The sequence below is a fragment of the Aplysia californica genome, unplaced genomic scaffold (assembly GCF_000002075.1).
Source record: "Aplysia californica isolate F4 #8 unplaced genomic scaffold, AplCal3.0 scaffold00124, whole genome shotgun sequence".
Classification (NCBI taxonomy): domain Eukaryota; kingdom Metazoa; phylum Mollusca; class Gastropoda; order Aplysiida; family Aplysiidae; genus Aplysia; species Aplysia californica.
The window spans coordinates 1,192,558-1,198,825 of NW_004797394.1; the positions used below are offsets into that span (position 1 = coordinate 1,192,558).

Sequence of the window (6,268 nt, forward strand, 5' to 3'; positions counted from 1 at the left end):
TATTATTATTATTATTATACGATAGATTTAGATTATAGGAACGTTGAAGAGGTGTTGTCATATCAATCGTTATGCACAGACTTGGTAACTGATAGCAAAGAAGCCTAAACTGTGACCGATGTAGGGCTAGATTGTCCAGACCGAGTTTAGTTACCTTATTTATTCATTACGTCATTATATTATAGTGAGAAATCATTCATTCCTCCAGTGCCAGATCTGAGACAGACATCGGCGGTCATGGTTCTCCATCATTCCTTTGCTCGGATTCTCTTAATAAAGCTAGTTTCCCTGATCTTTAATCGTTACCTGTTTGTTTAGGTTCCCTAAATAGGTTGCTCCGGGCCTTCCCCTGCCATGTTTGCCTTCAGATATTATGCCAGTGAGAGCTAGATGCTCAAGACCTTTATGTCTATTCAGGTGTCCCAAAAACTAGTGATCATTATCATGTGTAAAATATTTTACGTTTAGAGCATGGAAAACATTATTTTCTCTTCAACATACCACTTGTAGGGTGTTTTATAACTTTTACCGCACACACACACACACACACACACACACACACACACACACACACACACACACACACACACACACACGAACACACACAAACACATACACGCACACATATTCACGCACACGCACACACACATACATACACACATTTACCCACGCACGCCTTTACATACAAACACTGACACAGACATACTTTTACGTAAATAAATAAATAAACATATGTTTAATATATAAATAAGTGGATGAAAAATTTAGAAAGAAGATAAATAAATAAATCAGCAAAGTTTGCTATCCTTTGAAATGATTTGATAAAATTATCATTCGCACAAATAACAAGGCGCCATTTTGTGTGTATGCTAAAGTGTTTACTTGCCCGAGTTTCTTTTTAATGACATAGGCAAACTCCAGAAATTGTTGTTGTCATAATTTCATACGTTATTGTTACAATAATAATTGTATTTTGATAACAATAGAAATGACAACGATTTTTCTAATACGTTACAGGTCGGATGAGTGGTAAAGTCTTTCAGGATGTTTTACTTTAGCAATGAAAACATTAATTTATTTCTTCCGTTTCTTTGGGTTTTTTCCAGAAGGGGGGAAGGGGTGAAAGTGGGTTGGGTTGATGAATTTCTATCTCTATTTTGTATGTTCACCTAGGCCGGCTTCATTTCAAATCCTATCATGTTCGCGCAATTCAAATGAAGTTATTTTTTGGGTTTCCTTTACACAGTCAATGCTACATGTAGTTGGTGGTGAGTATACGAAAGTGACGTGCACGTGTGGGTGAGTGCTCGTGCCCGTGTTTTTCCAGGACAGAGGGGAAGTCTTTCATTCGAGCGACCTGGCTTCACCAACTCACTTGACGCTGTCCACTCTCCGTCAACAACCAGGACGTAATTTGTAGGCTTTAGACCTGGCCTTGTTGTTTGACCAAATAGGACCGAGAGTGGCCGCGATGTGATCTAGTGTGAGCTAATTGAATTAATTACACGTTTTGGGTGCGAGTTTCTGTTGACCCTTTGCTGGGAATGTGAATGGATTTTGAGGGCACTTTGCCTGGCAAGGATATAGGACCACGCAAAGGGAACTCGAAAACATTCCGTTCCTGCCCCCTTCTCCCTCACCTCTTCTCTCTCTCTCTCTCTCTCTCTCTCTCTCTCTCTCTCTCTCTATCTCCCCCCACTCTCTCTTTCTGCCTCTCTCTCTCTTTCTCCAGCTTGTCTTTCTTATTACCTGACTGCTTGATATGTGCCTTCGATTCAGTGTGTGGTCGATTGGCTGTCTGTCTTTATCTCTCCTTTTCTCTCCTTTTCTCTCTATATGCCTTCCCCTGTCTCTTTATCTGTCTATCTGCCAATCTATCTATCTATCTATCTATCTATCTATCTATCTATCTATCTATCTATCTATCTATCTATCTATCTATCTATCTATCTATCTATCTTTAGATAGATTGATAGATAGATACAGTGGATTGGCTCTCTATCCATTTATCTGTCAATCGATCTATCCAATTGAGCAGATACTTTGAGACTCCAAGGTCAACTGTGCATAGCCCATTGATTATACGCTGACATAAACAAACGTAGATATTTGTTATTGAACTTGAAGCCATGTATGTGTCGCCCGGATAAATATAGTTACCTCTTCTTAATCTAAAAAACGGCGCAAACGAATTAACTTTTAACAAATCGAACAAAAATCACGAGATCCTTTTATATCTAGTTTAGTTTGATTCCACACCCACACACCAGACCTCGTGTTTGACGTAGGTTGTTTTCATGTATATTTAGCAAGGTAACGGAAACTAGTTATCTCCCCTTTCTCGCTGCAGATGTGGCGTTAAAGACAACTTCCGGAAGAGTTTTTTTGTCCGACCTAAGGTCATTTCAGGGATTGCACGACAAAATATACAAAAACAAACCAACCACATCCACCCACACCCCGTTTTTTTCATTCCGTAGGGAAAAGACAACATAAAGCATGTTGCTTTCATTTTTGCGAAATGATTTATTGATGTCCGTCAATTGAACCGGGTTTGAAAGTGATAGATCCAGATATATTTATACAGACAATTTTTACTCATGGTTGAAAAAAAAACAAACTATTATGTTTCCTCTGAGCAATAGTTTTAATGAAAGATAATTTCAGACGACTAGACGATATCTGGAGGTTTAGTGAAATCTTAGGTATTTACTTTAGTACGGTAACCATTTATTTGATTTTATTTATTTGAACATCTTTAAATTGCCATAATTTTCAATTAATATGTGCATGTATTTGAAGCTATCTTTGTATCTCTTGGTGGCTTTCTAAGTCAATATAAATATCCAAAAACAATTCTTGGACTATTAACCTTGTAAAAGAGATTGCCGAGTGGTGTAAACTTAAACTCTCTGTATGTCTTTGTGTTACTAACTTATGTGTCCTTCTTGTTTCTCGCTCATACATACTTCGATTTTTTTTCTGTCTTTAATTCTGCGGCTTTTTTTCTAACCTTTGTGTTTTCAAGTAAACCGAGGTTTTTATAAAACAAAAGTGTCCTTTTTCAGACCCAAACACCGTACCTTCTTCTTGTTTACAACTTGTCCGTCCTCCTCGTTCCTCTTTCGCTTTTGTTTTACGGTAGACAGAGAAGAACACCTACACGAGCAGCTTATTTGGAAAAGAGCTTCACACATCGGGGTTTCGGATAGCTATTTTGGGTGACAGGAATTTCCGATGACTTGACAGAGTGAAGAAACGCGTGGTGCGTGGAGAGGAAAACACGCCACTGCTCTGCCAGAGCTCATTTGAGTCACGACCCGGTGGAACCAGGCGTTCGTCAAATTTTGGATATATGGAGTTATTGGTATAATCTTAAAGTATGTCAAGCTTTCAGTCAAATGATTAAACATATATGTCGCTAGGTTTCATAGGTAAAAATAGAGAGAAATTGGCTGCCAAAGTTTGATGAATTCTTCAGCTGGAGAGCTCCAGGAAACAAAACAATTTACAATGCTTTCGCCTTTAATCAATGTTTTTCAGTGAAATCCACACAGAAATATGTTTTAAATGGACAAGAAAGATATTTAACGAAAAAAAAAATTTGATACAAATTGCCAAACACAAGGAAGATCGCCTTTTTTTTCCAAGTTCATTATTTTAACGAGAGCCTGGTTTTACCCCGTTGCTTCACATTTGTGACTAACAAACTGGACAGAAACCTCGACAGCGAGAGTGTTGCGTCACTTGCCCTTTGTAGGACTGAGAACTATTTCGTCGGCCAGCTCTTCAGATATATCAAGCCCAGACTTTTGACTGTGTCTTTATCACATTTTCTAATTTTTTGGTATCGGTTGCATGTGCTAAAGAAATATTTTGCAGAAATTCAAGTTCTAAATGTCGGAAACGAAAAAGCATTTGCATTTCTTATGTTCAACTTTTAAAAGACTGAGACGATTTTTTTCTCTTTCTTGAAAAGGTTTACGAGGAACTACTTGTACTTGTTGACTTTAATTCTTATCCCAAAGACCCCTCAAGGTTCCACCTTTTTTCAGCTGGCCGTGTTAAAGTTCCATTTTTTTTAAAATGTGTAAGTCGCGCGTCATTCTTTCTTTACCACCGTTGGCCATTAGACTTTTATTTTAATACGCTTTTTATATTTTGCATGTAGGGGCAAAACAGGCAACTATTTCTTTCTTTTATTCCATTACTTTTTGAGTGTTTTTTTTTGGGGGGGGGGGAGGGGGGACATACGCCCCACAAATTTAAGGTTAATATTAAAGCACATTTCTTTTCAGGTTGTTTGATGTTTGTTCATCATCATCATCATCATCATCATCATCATCATCATCATCATCATCATCATCCGTCATCGTCATCTTTCTATCTTCTTATTTCTCCATACCCGAATTAATAAATTGAATGTATTCATTGGGTTTTCTTACTATTTTTTTGGTGTGTGTTTTAACGGGAAACAAATCACGATTAGATTGAATGTTCCCACATTGACTATGTCCGCTATTCATTAGCATAATCTTTCTTTACAATCTGAGCTGGACAACAGTGAAGGCCGACTTATTGGACATGTTCTGATAGTGAGTCAACAAACCAGGCAGAAATGAGACCACACAAGGAAAAGTCGGTCACATAATACATAACAAATCAACTGCTCTACAAGTTGAAGAATGAGCAGTCAACTACCCCTGATATCTGAAAGGGGAACGCAACCCCCCCCAAAAAAACACAACAACAAACAACAACAAAAACAAACAAACAAAAAACCCAACAACAACAACCAAAAACCAACAACTGAAAAATGTTGATAGAAAGTTTTTAAAAAAATAATTAAAAAATAAATTAAAAAATAATAAAATATTAATAGATAGCATTTATTTCTGAGCGCAAATCCCTGCTCAACAGCAAGCTCCATTTGCTTCACAATCTATACTATTACCCCAGCAGACATGAGAGCATCCTGAAACAACCTCAACTTCCTCTGAGTAATAATAATAATATACACAGGAAAAAAAAGGTGGATAGAAGGGAACAATAGCTGTTTAATAGAAAAGGAACAAACCACACCAGAGCACCTGCCAACCACCTGTTGATTCGAATGTTCTGATTTCACCCCGTGAGTCGAATATTTTGATTCAATGAATTATATCATGTACGCGTTTCATCTTCAACAGTAATGACTTAATCAATGGAGAAGGTCAAATTAATAATTCTCCTCAATTATGCTTATATTCTTCATTTATTGTGCTTGTGTTATCAGGAAATGAACTTTTAAGTAAGCTAGGTCGTAAATGGGGTTCCTTGCTTAAAACAGAAAGGAAGTGTACGTGCTGATGTAAAATAAAATAAACGATAAATGATCCTCCCTTAACTGAACGAGGATTCATGATACAAATAAAGAGGAAAATTAATTGACCTTTAAGAGGTGTTGATTTTGTCGTATAACCGGGAAGGCTAGCTTAATAAACAGGAAGCAGTAGTTCCATTATCGGTTACTTTTCTCTGCTTGACTGTGTGTCGCTCTGTGGAATGTTCAGAGAGCATCAGATTCTACACTGTGACATTATCTTATTACTAGCTGGGCTCCTTTCGATGAAAGGAATGATCGGTACATTAAGATCAACTGAAAGTCATTCACCTACTATATTTACACTCTACTGGAATGGAGCAATAAATGGTGAGAAAAAAGTGACACATGTCATGTGTTCCCAAGTTGCCAAATATATATGATAGATCAAGTATAGATTGATTCTCTCTCTATTCAGCTGTGGTGATTGTACACACCATAAATTCAAAGGTGTGGAACAAGACATACTGGAAAAGAATGGGGAGGGGGAAGTGGGTGAATGGGCCGGGGACGGAGTAGGTAAACAACTTATCCTAAATAAGAACAGTTCAAAGCAAAAGTCAGAGACTCGGAGGGAAAGCTTTTTCACACCACGCCCCCTCCTTGTGGAACGCTTTACCAGCTCATCAACGAGAGTCCACCAATTTATCAAAATTTAAATCAGCACTTAAAACGCATTTGTTTCAGTCCAGCTTCAACCTGTAATTTCCGACATTCCCAATACAAATAATTATTATTATGTTCTCTCAGTATCTATTATGTTCTCTCAGTACCGTTTATTCATGCTGTTCTGTTCTGTTAGAATTTATGATTGTGTGAATTCATCAATGTGAGCAATGGTGTCTGGGTTTAAGCTTTGTGGGATTGTCTTTACTCAAAGATGTACTGGAGAGAGAGAGAGAGAGA

At 37.5% G+C, this 6,268-nt stretch overlaps 1 protein-coding gene across 1 annotated transcript in view; it reads right to left on the reverse strand.

The window, feature by feature from the left end:
• LOC101849200 overlaps positions 1-6,268 on the reverse strand; it is a 46,994-nt gene that overhangs the window by 30,914 nt on the left and 9,812 nt on the right. The gene's annotated exons all lie outside the window — the stretch shown is intronic.